Source organism: Triturus cristatus, chromosome 8 (assembly GCF_964204655.1).
Source record: "Triturus cristatus chromosome 8, aTriCri1.1, whole genome shotgun sequence".
In the NCBI taxonomy this organism is placed as follows: domain Eukaryota; kingdom Metazoa; phylum Chordata; class Amphibia; order Caudata; family Salamandridae; genus Triturus; species Triturus cristatus.
Window position 1 is genome coordinate 795,870,675 of NC_140591.1, and position 13,415 is coordinate 795,884,089.

At 41.7% G+C, this 13,415-nt stretch overlaps 1 protein-coding gene across 1 annotated transcript in view; it reads left to right on the top strand.

Moving 5' to 3' along the window:
• The window catches only part of BMX (BMX non-receptor tyrosine kinase), an 891,026-nt gene that overhangs the window by 287,111 nt on the left and 590,500 nt on the right, over positions 1–13,415 (top strand). The window lies entirely within an intron of this gene.

Here is a 13,415-nt window from a genome sequence, read left to right on the forward strand (position 1 = left end):
ATGGATCTCCAACACCTAAAATGGTACCCTTGGTCCATCAAACCTGTCTAAGTACCATAAACCCTGATGCCATTTTAGGTGTTGGGGATCCACAGATTCAATAAGGAATTATTTTGGGAAGGAGCTTTTGGGGAAACCCCACAATAGCATTGGGATCTGGGTATGCCTACTCTTGTTCCTTACATATAATTTTAACTTTTACTTCAGGATACAGGGACTTTTGCTCACAACAAGAAATGGCAACTGCAAAAAAAATGGTCTTCCGGAAGATTCCTTTATGTCTTTTTAAGTTCTGGATCAGGGTCAGATCCGTGGATCCCAAACAACCAAAATATATGAAAGTGTTGAAACTTTAAAGCCCACCCAGCAACATTTTAGCCCCTGTAGTCCAATTGATTCCCACAAAAAGTGTCAAGGTTTCAGGATATTCCTACCTTGCCCCTTACACATAATTTTTTTAAACATTTTAAGGACACGGAGACTGAGTTTCCAAGTCCAGCAATGGAGGCAATATTATTGTAATTCAAGTTACTGTTTAAAGTGGATACATTGTTAGATATATTAGGATGGTAGGTCCTGTGAAAGTCCTCCAAGACTGAACATGTAATAAATAGGGCTCTGTGATTGGCCTAGGGAGCTTTTTCTACCTACTGCCATTTCTGTTCTGCAGGACCTTTACCAGGCCCAGGTTACAGAGCAACCTTGGGTTGGACCAAGGGCTGTTGAAGTGCTCAGTCACCCCTAGCTCCAGCATCTTGCACACCTCCTCTTTTATGCTGGTCCTCACTTTGTCAGATAGATTTGAGATCTTATTCTTCACAGGCATTCTGACCCAGTGTCAATTTCATTGGTACACCAATGGGTGAGCCTAGGGAGTAAGCCAGAACAGGGAACACAATAGCTCCAATAGCTGTCTGTACTCTCTCTCCAGTAGGGGGGGTCAGACAGGGGGAGGGATTCACTCCCTCTACTGACCCATTAAGCTCTTTTAAAAGAAGAGATCTGGGAGTTTGCCTCTCTTCATCTTTCTCTTCATCGATCACAATGCCTAGTGACCTCAAACCTCCCAAAGTATGACTTGAGGCAGTTGAAAGGCAGGCTACTTAAGGGGTTCCTGGAGGTTTGGAGGTCCAGAAGAGATCTGGGAGTTTGCCTCTCTTCCTCTTTCCCTTCATCGATCTCAATGCCTAGTGACCTCAAACCTCGCAAAGTGTGACTTGAGGCAGTTGAAAGGCAGGATACCTAAGGGGTTCCTGGAGGTTTGGAGGTCCACCAGGTAGGTGACCTTTCCCTTGCACTCCTTTTCTTCACATGGGCCAGTCTACGAGTCCTGCAAGGCCCAGGGCTCCACTGTCTCCATCACCCACCCCTTCTGAACGATTAAAACTTGACCAAAGTGGCCTTCTGGTCATTCAAGAGTTTCACGACTTCCTGTTTGGCGGCCAAGTTATCAATGGCTGTCTTCCTTAACCACTTCATCTGCGAATTCAGGATCATGTGGCTACCTACATCCTGAGGGGTTTTCCTGGGAGCTTGCTCCCACCCCTCCTTTACAAAGCTGAGAGGCCATCTCACAGGGTAGAGAAACTTGAAGGGGTTGAACCTGTTTGCCTTCTGAGGTACCTCCCTGTAAACAAACAGACAACAGGCATGGAAGGAGGACGCCTCACTGCTCGTTAAGGGCTCTGATAGGCCCATTATCATGCCTTTCAGGGTCTTGTTGAACCTTTTAAGAAGCCCATTTCTTTGGGGATGATTGGGTGTGGAGAACTTGTACATAAGATTTATTCCTGCAGTCCTCGCAATTTGGCAGAGCTTTTAGTATTAAATATGGAACATATAAAAAAAAACACATGGTGAAAACGCCAGTTCATTGATTGTATAATGTTATTGGACTTTATGCAAAAATTAGCAATGTTCTACATCAATTGATTAAAGAAACAATGAAAAACACACAATGTGTAAGGTAGCAATAATTAGAAACCAACTAGTTACAGGTGGGGCACAAAATAGTTTTGGACGAAAACCCTCAATCACCCGAGGGTGACATGCTTCTTCATTGGGTTCCTCCAACACATGGGGACCGCAAGGTACCCCATGTGGGCTACAACTTAACCCCTAATGGGAAGGAGCTGGATTGGAAAGCATGTATCAAGTCTCTCATCTCTAAGGTAAAGAGGGGCAAAATGCAGAAAATAATAATAGCTGGTGATTAAAAACGACCTACTCAGGGGCACCAATTTTTATTCTTCCTCCCAAAAAGTGGTCGTATTTAAAAAGCAAGTAAAGAAGGGTTAACTATATATACCCTCGTTCTAATTATAAAGAAACAATAACATGTTAAAATTAGGATATAATTGTGTTACACTATACTATGAATAATTCTCAATTGTATAAATGAGGATGCATGAATGGTTTTGATTCATTATAAGTAATGATTAGATATTTTTATATATAAAAAAACTTGATAAAAAAATAAATATTTATTTATCTTTTTTCTATTTTTCAAATAATAGACATACTAAATCTAGGTGCGTATTTGGGTCATTTCTGGTCACATAGCTTTGTATGCCCCTTTTATTTATCAGAACTTTTAAAATGTATAGTTGCCTAAGCATTTATTAGACAATTGAACTTATACTTTACACCACAGATTTCCCACATTTACTTCACATACACCGACATGAAGTTGGTGCCTTGGTTACAAAACAACACTAAGAATAATCCCTCATGGCCTATCTATTCATTTTAGTCAGAGACTCAATCTCTACTGGGCCATAAATACAACAGTGACACTCAACAATATAATTCTCATTACTTTTTATTTTTCATTTCTCAATATATCTCATAAAAATTTCATATTGATATTTCATTTTTTCATTCCGTTTTTTCTTTTCATTTTTTTTAAATATACAAAATAACTTTATTGTCCATCTCAGAAGACAAAATCAGTTCTATAATAACAATAGATACATATAATACACATATTATCTACTGGCGGTCGCCAGTAGATAGTTATAGTTAGGACCGTGTTTCCATCTGAAATCCGCAACATTCTATTTGGAATAACTTTGGCGCCGGTTGACGAATCCTCATGAAATTTTTAAAATAGGTGGGGCGCTCCGCTCCGCTTCTACCCTGAAAGTCTCGGGGGGATTCGTCAAGCGGGGGCCGAAAAAAAAGGGGGGTCCCAAAACGCGTTTTCCCCATGCAATTTTCTATAGAGACCTTTAGTCCAAGGTACAGCCCGAACGGCTGAACAGAATTACTAGAAATTTGGCAGAGAGGTAGTCCTCAGGTTAGGGAAGTGCCTTTTGCAGGTCTGGTGTCAATCTGTTCAGTAGTTCCTGAGAAAATCAAAAGTAAAATCATATATATATGTGGGCGGAGCCTAACCACACATCTCATCCTGAGATCTGATTGGCTGTCAGCACTTCATCCAAGAACTGTTGGCAGCCATCTTGGGACCAATATACATGATAGCACCTCATTAAAAAGCATTGCAGTTAATAGAAGGTTTTAAGACTTTAGTTACATTATAAATCATTTGTTGATGGTACTATACTCATTTTAGGAATTGTGGTATGTTCTAAGGTGATTTCACCATGTGAAAAAGACTTCTGCTGGGATATCATGATTGAGAGAAAAATATTTTCTCATGCTTTTCCAACATAGGTTTGGAGGGTGATCTATAAGCTAAACTGAGAGCTTATTTTCTGTAAATTCACATTATCTTTCTCAGTCATGTGAGAATGAAGTCTGACATTCTCAGTAAAACATGTACATCCAACAAGGGCAGAGACTGTCAGTTGATTCCTTTGTTTTCTACTGCAGCTTCCCAGAGTGTTCCATAGAACAACTAGAGCGCTAACAGTCCTACTTATGATAAACGTATGGCACACCTGAAGCCATCTTGCTTGGATTAAAGTGGTAACTCTTAAAACATTTAATTTAAAAAGGAACAAGATGAGGGGGTTAATTTTTCCATAAAAAGTATGATTAGTGCTGCAGAAAGAAAAATTAGGGCACACTTTGAGTGACTTCTCTAATCCTCTTCTATTTCATTAAAAAATTCTGACATGCAGACTGAAACATGCACTTTCAATACCAGCAGCAGTTTTCCCTGGTGAGAAGTAGCTTTACTAAAGTGATCTAATGAGCAAAAAGAGTGCTAACATTCTGAATTTATGGCAAATGTGTGACACATCTGAATGCCTTCTTGATGGAATCAAAGTAAATAACTGATAGTATTTCCTACTGAGGAGACTGCAGTAAATGAGGAAATTAGGAAACTTCATAACAAATAAGTCTCCCAAGATGGCCACCAGAGACAAAAGAGCCCAAACGTAGCCCAAATATCACCCAGATGTAGCCCAAGTATAGCCCAATGACAGAATGTCCCAGAGTGTTCTTAAAAACAACTAGAGCGCTTACTGTCTTCATTATGACAAAAGTATGGCACACCTGAAGCCATCTTGATAGGAATAAACTGGTAACACTTAAAACATTTAATTTAAAAAGGAACACAATGAGGGGGTTCATTTTGCCATAGAAATTATGATTAATGCGGAAGAAAGAAATTGAGGGCACATTTTGAGTGACTTCTCAAATCCTCTTCTATTTCATTAAAAAATTCTGACATGCAGACTGAAACATGCACTTTTAATACCAGGAGCAGACTTCCATGGTGAACAGTAGTTTTACTACAGTGATCTAATGAGCAACTAGAGTGCTAACATTCAGAATTTATGGCAAATGTGTGACATATCTGAATACCTTCATGATGGAATCAAAGTAAAAAAGTGAAAGCATTTCCTACTGTGGAGACTGCAGTACATGAGGAAATGAGGAAACTTCATAACAAATAAATCTCCCAAGATGGCCACCGGAGACAAAAGAGCCCAAATGCAGCCCAACATCACCCAGATGTAGCCCAAATATAGCCCAATGACAGAAGTGTGCAAAACACTCATTATTTTGTGTTTTTGCAGTGTTATATAGTGCAGACTTGTCAGGTATTGGAGTGCTTTACATGAGCATTGGTTACATCACACAAGAACAAATTCATTTTGGTTGTAGACATGGGGAGACTAAGTGATTTGACCAGAATCACAGAATGTCGAGCTGAAGCAGAAACTCCGACCTGGTTCCCCAGTTGCAAAGTCTGCAGTTCTGGAAGTAACACCACATCCTCTCCCCTAAGTGCAACATTTAATCAAGTGGTCAACTGGATAAAAAAACATAAAGATAACAAATTATTTAAAAGTGCTTTGTCGCTATTTGAAAACTCAGAAAATATGTCCTTATTTTAGTCTTTTAGAGCACTAACCATAGTTTTGATGCCAATAAGACCCTCTCATATCTGTAATTTCTAAAGGAAATGCTCTAGGTATTACAGTTTTGATTACATCAAGATGACGTCAGGCGTTCTACACTTTTGTAAGAAATATAGAATGTTAGCAATTTAGTTGTTCATTAGGATACTGTTGAGAGGCAGAGGCCAGGGGCACGGACTCTGAAAATTGAAGGCAGGTAGGAGGGTGCAAAGGCAACAATTTAACCACACTGAGCAGGCAGTAGGGGCCGTGGCAGCACCATAGACTATGGAGGGCAGTGGAAAGGGGAGCAGGGGCAACAAACCAACAATACAGGACTTGCAAGAGAGGCTGTGGCAATGTAATAGACCATTGTGGGCAGAAGGAAGAGGCAATGGTAGTACAACCATACATGCCAACAGACCCGATTCAGCCAGGAAACGTCCAATGTTTTTAAGCTCAAATGGGCTTTATTTGATCTGTCTCCTGTCTACAATCTCCTCTTTTTCAATGTAACTCAAAGGGGAAAATCAATACCCCAGTTTTTTTTCAAAATCTCCCTCTTACCAAGTTCAAAATGTTCGCAAGTATGGTACATTGGATCATGGAAGGAAATGGGGTAGGGACATGGACTTGGATAACTGATGACAGGAGGGACATGGAGAGGTGCACCAAACTGACCCTGCAGGGCAGGCATCAGGGTTTGCAGCAGCACAATACACCACACAGGGCATGCGGGACGGGAGTGCAGCAAAACAATCCATAGAAAGCAAGAGGGAGGGGACAGGACCATGCACATGGACAACAGAGAACAGAGGGGCAAGAGGCAATGGCAGCTAGCTGACCATAATGGACAGCCAGGAGAGAAAGCTGCAGCATAACAGACAATAAAGGGCAGGAGGGACGGATCAGGGGCATTACAATGGAACAGACAAGCCAGGAGGGAGGGAGTAGGGGTCTGCACATGTAAACAGAGGGCTGGGGGCAAGGGGGCAGGAGCAGCAAGATAGCCATGGAGGTCAGGCAGGATGGGCACTAGAAGCAAGACACACCATGAAGAGCAACAGTGAGACTGTGATGGCATACACACAGACCATGGAGGGAAGGTGGGAGGGGGTCATGGGCAGCTAACTGACCACACAGGGAAGGTGGGAGGGGCCATGGCAGCACAGAAGACCATGCATGGCAAGTGGGAGGGTTAGTGGCAGCACAATGGCTATGATGGGCAAGAAGGAGGGTGCAGGGGCATGCACAAAGGACCATGGAGGATAGAAGGGAGGGTCAGGACCTGTGCACAGACAAGAAAGTTCAGGGGAAGGGCCCTCACAACAGACCGCATGGGGCAGGCAGGAGGAGCAGTTGCAGCACAACAGACCAGGGAGGGCAGAAGGGTGTGGCAGTACAATGGACCATGTAGGACAGGAGGAAGAGGATAGGGCCATGGCATGTGGACAGGCAGGGTGGAGGTGGCAGGGACAGGTTACAGTCATCTGACAATGCTAGGCAGGTGGGAGGGGAGTGGCAGCTCAACAGAACACTCAGAGTAGATAGGAGTGGCAGGTCCATGGAACATGGTGGGCAAAAAGGATGGAGCAGGGGCATGCACAAAGACATCGGAGGGCAGGGGGAAGGAGAATAGGGGCAGCAAGCTAAGCACAGAGTTTAAGCAGGAGGTCAATGATGGGGCATAGAATTGGGCAATGGAGGGCAGGAGGAGTGGACTGGTACATCATACTAAATTGAGGGCAGTGGCAGCACATCAGACCATGCATGGCAGGAGGGAGGAGGCTAGTCCATGGATTCACACAACAGAGGATAGGGAGGAGGGGGATGGGGCAGCAAGCTAACTGTTCAGAGAAGGCAGGTATTAGGAACTTTATTGTTTTTAAAACGTGTGTCTGTGCAAACTACTTAAAATATGAACAAGTATGCAGCATAATCTCACTTTTATTCAGGAAGAAGAGGACATTTGTGACTGTGACTCCGGGCTCACTTGGCAGAAACACCACCCTGACCCTCCACCCCCTTTCGCAAAATGTAATGCCCGTGAAAAGGGTAGGTTAACACAGTGTTATATAGAACATAGTCCTGAGAGCACGATTGAAAATGAAAACTAGATATAGTGTATGGTATAAACTATGCACCAAAAAGTGTGATATAAGATGAACCGGGTGTGAAATATAATATGCAATACATTGTGCGCAATGACAGATTCATTGGAGAGCGCGAGCTAGCACAGGCACTAGCGCGTGCTATGCGATATGCGCCTTGGAGTGTAATATGCACAGGGCAGTGTTGTGTAACCTAACTAGTCTCTAAAGTTGTAATATAAAACATGTGCTGGGGAGTGTAACGTTGCATATACACTGTGACAAAGATATGGATCCCAGATTGTAATATGTATGGCATAGCACTGTGCGTTATAACATAGGCATCGAGGAAGGCACGTTAGATGGGGCAATATAACCCGTGCGAAGACAAGTGTGGCATGACATATTCACGGGGTGGTGTTACAGTGCACATGGGCTAAAGAGTGTCATAGCATATGCACTAGCTAGTGGAATACAACACAGAGGTGTGTGGCACTCAGCAGGCAATGGTGGGTGTAACACAGCATTGGGCTCTGCCAGGAGCGCGCTGTGACTCTCAAGTGATGTTTGTCCCCTTTCCAGAGAGTAAAATAAAAAGTATTACACATACGGCGGAGGATGTGTGTTTTATTAACCGTGAGGGGGGTTTCTTGCATAGTTTTGGTCGAATTTTTGTCGAATCCCCTTTGAATGGCTTGGTGTGCATGTGTATTAAATGTGCCCGTCAATAGCTACCCATGTTTGTATAAATAAACGACAAGGGTGTCTACCGGGATTAGGCACGGTAGGGCATCAGACATGTCAGAGCTTCACTAGTGGTGTAAATACATTCCACGTGGATTCATTGTATGCATAGTCGCCTTTTAATGAATATCACGCAAATCGTCATGGTGATAGGTACGTACGGTTTGTCCAGCATGTCCTAGGTGTGTCTATAAATATATATTTTTTAAAAAATAATAAAAAACAGTGGCCGGCCCTGGGGATTGGAGTCAAAAAAATATAATTAGGAGAGAGGCCCTGGGGATGTGGTCATCAGGGCCAATAAATTAGAATAAGAAGGGGAACCACACAGCCCCCCTTCTTAAAAAATTAAAATAATTAAAAGACTGGCATCGTGCCGGAGGCCACGCCCCCTCCTTGCAGCACTCTGCAAACGCGCCCCCTGGAGAGTTGTAAGTTGGGGAATTAATTCCTCTTCAATACTGAGGGTCCCTGAGGGCCAACTAGCCCAACAGGCATCTCCAGTATGCACCAGGGAGCTGCGCTGCAGACAGGTGTTCTGAGGCCAATCCCCTTTTTACACCTCTCTGCAACGCAGCTCTGTGGAGCTTACTGGAGGTACCTAGTGGTCTAGTTTGACCCTAGGGACCCTTAGGATTCAAGGGGACTTAATCTCTCAACTTAGAACAGCCACAGGGCGCGTTTACACAGTGGTGAAGGGAGGGTACGGGGCCTGAGGTGACGTGTGCAAACACGCACTATGGCACGTTTTAAATTGGGGATATAATTTCCCTTCAATACTGAGGACCCCTGGGGGCTAACTAGCCCACCAAGTGCTTCCAGTAAGCGCCACTGAGCTGCATTGCAGAGAGGTGGTCCAGGCCGTGCCACTTTTTACACCTCTCTGCAACGCAGCTCTGTGGCACTTACTGGAGGTATCTAGTGAGCTAGTTGGACTCTCGGGACCCTCAGGATTCAAATGAACTTAATCTCCCAACTAAAAACGGACACAGGGCGTGTTTACACAGTCGTGAAGGGAGGGGACGGGGCCTGTGTTAACGTGTGCAAAAACGCCCTGTTGCCTGTTTTAAGAGGTAGTTTTAATTCCCCTGCCCTATTATATACTAGGGGCTTACAGAGGAGGTCATGCTAATCACAGGGGGACCCCAACGCATAATGTTCCCTAGTGTATGTAGGTGTTTTCACTGTATTCTAAGTGTCTTTTAACATATCACTGGCTCTAGGAGTGGTTAGTCAGACTCAGTTACCAACAGTATCCATCTGAAAAAGTTGAGGGTACAGGATGATTTTGCAACAAGGCTTCTTTCTGCTCTTCTTTTTGTTCTTTCTGCACGTTATCCTTCTTCCTGCACTTTTCTTCGTCTTTGAGGACTTCTGTTGCTTCTTTCTGCACTTCTTTTTTTTCTTTCTCTGCATTTTTTCTACTTTCTTCACATGTCCTTTCTCTGTAGGCATAGTTAGAAATTAGCATTTAAAAAACCTTTAAAATTCACAGAAAAAACCATAGGTTTCAGGCACGTTATAGTTAGGAATTAGCATTTAAAAAACCTCAGAAATTCACTGAAAAAAACATAGGTTTCAGGGGTGTTACAGTTAGCTGGACTTTTCACTTGTACAAAACCATTGAAATTCCCCCGTTATAGTTAGTTCAGCTAACTATAATTCGCGCGCCCGCAATGCACAGCTGATGACGTCACATATTACATCACTCATGACATGGTCAGTGACATCACTCATGACATCACTGATGACATCATCCTTGTGATAGAGTGGCAGACCTCCTCTCACCCTAATATAACCTTTGATACACACATTCAAAAATAGAGACTAAAATTTTCAAAACAATGGACATACCAATACCAGTTACAACAACCTCTTCAATAATTCTAAGATCTACATACACATCCACTCATTCACCAACAGTCCTATACAGTCACTCATACATGTACTCACTCATCATATGTACTCATACACCTATACATCCTGTTACACAATGCCACTCATCCATAGAGCTACTCACACACATAGTCACTCATGCTAATAAAGAATCAAACATACATTTACTTGCATATATAGTTATACACACACCACCACACTTTCTTCTACGGAAACTTACACATACTTAGTCTTTTAAACAATCACTTATAGAAACACATACTTATTCATAAAGGAACTCTTTCAATCTCTCACTCTCACATATACTCACTTATATACACCAATAGTCACATATACTAGTTTAAAACATATGTAGTTACTCATAAAGACACTATTGAGACAGTCATTCACTCACTAACACACCCATACACACACTCATACACCCATACAGTCCTGCACACATGCTGTCTTCAACACATACAAACAGTGAGTCACTCATTCATGCACCTATGCACTACGTAATACCCCCACCGAACCATGCAGACACTCAGACTGATACTCAAAAAACCAACTAATAACCTATATAGACACCCATGTAGCTACTCACCAACCCATGCAGCCACTTATACACAAAGTGAGAGACTGATACAGATATTTACATATTTAAACATTACTCACTAAGCCATGTATTCACTATGATACACTTAATCAGTCAGTTACACAATCAATTTTTCAAAAACAAATCATCCATTTAGACACTTATATACCCATTTATTCTTCCATCGACCTTGAGATATACATATATAAAACATATTTAATTTTCAGAAAAACACACATTCACTGGATGATGTCATCAGTGATGTCATCAGTGATGTCATTTGAGATGTCATCAGTGATGTCATCAGTGATGTCACTGACCATGTCATGAGTGATGTAATATGTGACGTCATCAGCAGTGCATTGCGGGCGCGTGAGTTATAGTAAGCTGAATTAACTATAATGGGGGAATTTCAATGGTTTTGTACAAGTGAAAAGTCCAGCTAACTATAACACCCCTGAAACCTATGGTTTTTTCAGTGAATTTCTGAGGTTTTTTAAATGCTAATTCCTAACTATAACGTGCCTGAAACCTATGTTTTTTTCTGTGAATATATATATATACAAAAAAGACACTTAAAGAAGACAAACACCCCTGAACAGACTCATAAGCACTTTCATATCACCAAGCCATTCAAACACATCCACACTCACACAATCTTCATACAACTGCATCTCAACAAAGGAAGGTTGTAAGTAACAGAAGACCTCTACGACCACATTGAATTCTATGCTCAAAACACAGGGCTGAACACAGGGTCTACGCACGTTTCGGTGGTGTATGTTGAGTAGTTAGACCACCTTCATCAAGTCCTATCCAGATACCCATATAAAGATCACAGCACCCAGGGGACCTAAAAACAACAATAAAAAACGTCACTGTGTTATGCCCAAATTTTGCTTTAATCATTTAATTGATTGGACCAAGACATCAGAACATAGAAACCAAACCACCAATTCATCTCGTTCCCACAGATCCAATTGGAGCAACGAGGTCATAGGTATCAACATTTAATAGAAAGTCCAAGATAGTATGACAAAATAATTACAAAAATAAAAAAAAGAGAAGAAAAGCAAATAACTCGTCTTCCACCAATGTGAACTTATTTGAAACACCTTCACACTATAGTGAACAACCCATAAAAACATATGAGTAAATGTGTATGTCAAAAGGCTTTCCCATTCATCAAGTGCTCAATGACATGCAAAGTCGTACCAGTTCATTCTAAACACAAATCCTCTCTGTTACTTACGAGAGTACTAAAGTTCATGGTTCAAATGGCATCTATGAGTTCCACTTGGCAATCAGAGTGCCTTTCTGTTTTCTAATAAAGTACTGGCGATTTTATCTGCACATGCATTACATTTAATACCATAATCAATTCATAAGTTAAAAGGAACTCTTTAGATGATATCTCATAATGACTCCAGAAATGCCCTTACCCGAAGCGATGTATCTTTTTTCAGAATATTATATTTCACTTTACTGTACTTATTCATAGGGACCCAGGCGTGGTAAAAACCAAGTAGTTCTAAACAAGGAGAGATATTAAGATACAGTCAGGGGCATTGATAAACTCAGTACAAGAGGCCCAAGTACTATAACCAGAAAGATCCAGAAACTTACACACCATAAGAATATTTTTAGAACAAATCCAGGATATTTCTCTCATTATTCCATATAGACCATCACACCAAGTGCTAATTTCTTCACCTATTTTCAACTGGCATCAATACGGTGCACAGGGAACGTGCTAGCTAAAATAAAAAAAGAGAGAAAAAATATACATGTGATAGTTTCCAAGTGATTACACTATATTCCTATAGTTCCTCAATATCCAAATGTATAGTACATGGGAGATTGTCACTATGTAAATAAATCGAACCTCAATTCCCCTAACCCTCAGTACAACTCCCCTCAATCAACACTAACCCAGCCCATGTATACGTCATTCTCCAGGCCAAGGACTCCCAAGACATGAAAGGTCCAGGTAATAACTAAGAGTCCTATACTCAAAACTAGTCGAAAATAAGCATGCCACAAAGAGAACATACCTCCACCTTTCATGCATATTGATATAGGCATACACCAAACTTCTACCACAGTTGTATGCAGCTGGGAATTTGAACAAGAGCTTCCTTTGGCATAGATACCGTTCATTCGACCAGCCTACGCATATCCTGACTAATAATCAATGCCGTCTTAACACCGACTACACGCTATGTACTCACCCGTTACACTGAGTTAACCCTTCTTTCACGGAATGTTACACGTTATAGAATCCAGAGTGTCCCTTACACACCAAGACGCAAAGTTTAAATAACTACTACCTACTTCGAGAAGCGTGCGCACATTGACGCTGTGTGTAAACGACACAGCGTTACAATCATAGCCATAGAAATAGGACTGCTATAGTCCTAAAAAGCAAACCACCAGCTTCTTTCGCATGTTTGACAATAATTACGGCGTTAATACAATGTTCCACATTCTAGTGTGTGTCAATTGAGTCAAGACGCAAAGTTTAAATAATTAATCGTTGACAGAGTACATCGCGTAAAACCTGGCACTGTATCCAGGTGACATAGGGGGGCAGTTATCAACATAGAGATAGGACTACACCAACACCAAGCAAAAAATGCCATCTTAAAATGCATCCCTCCAACATGAACAATAAAAGCACAGAGCCCCCATGGAAAAGTACACAGAAATTCATAACAACATATTATAAAGAAAAAGCAAACAGCAATATAACGTGCTATAGGTGCCAGAAAAAAAGGGGGCATGGGCGAGTCA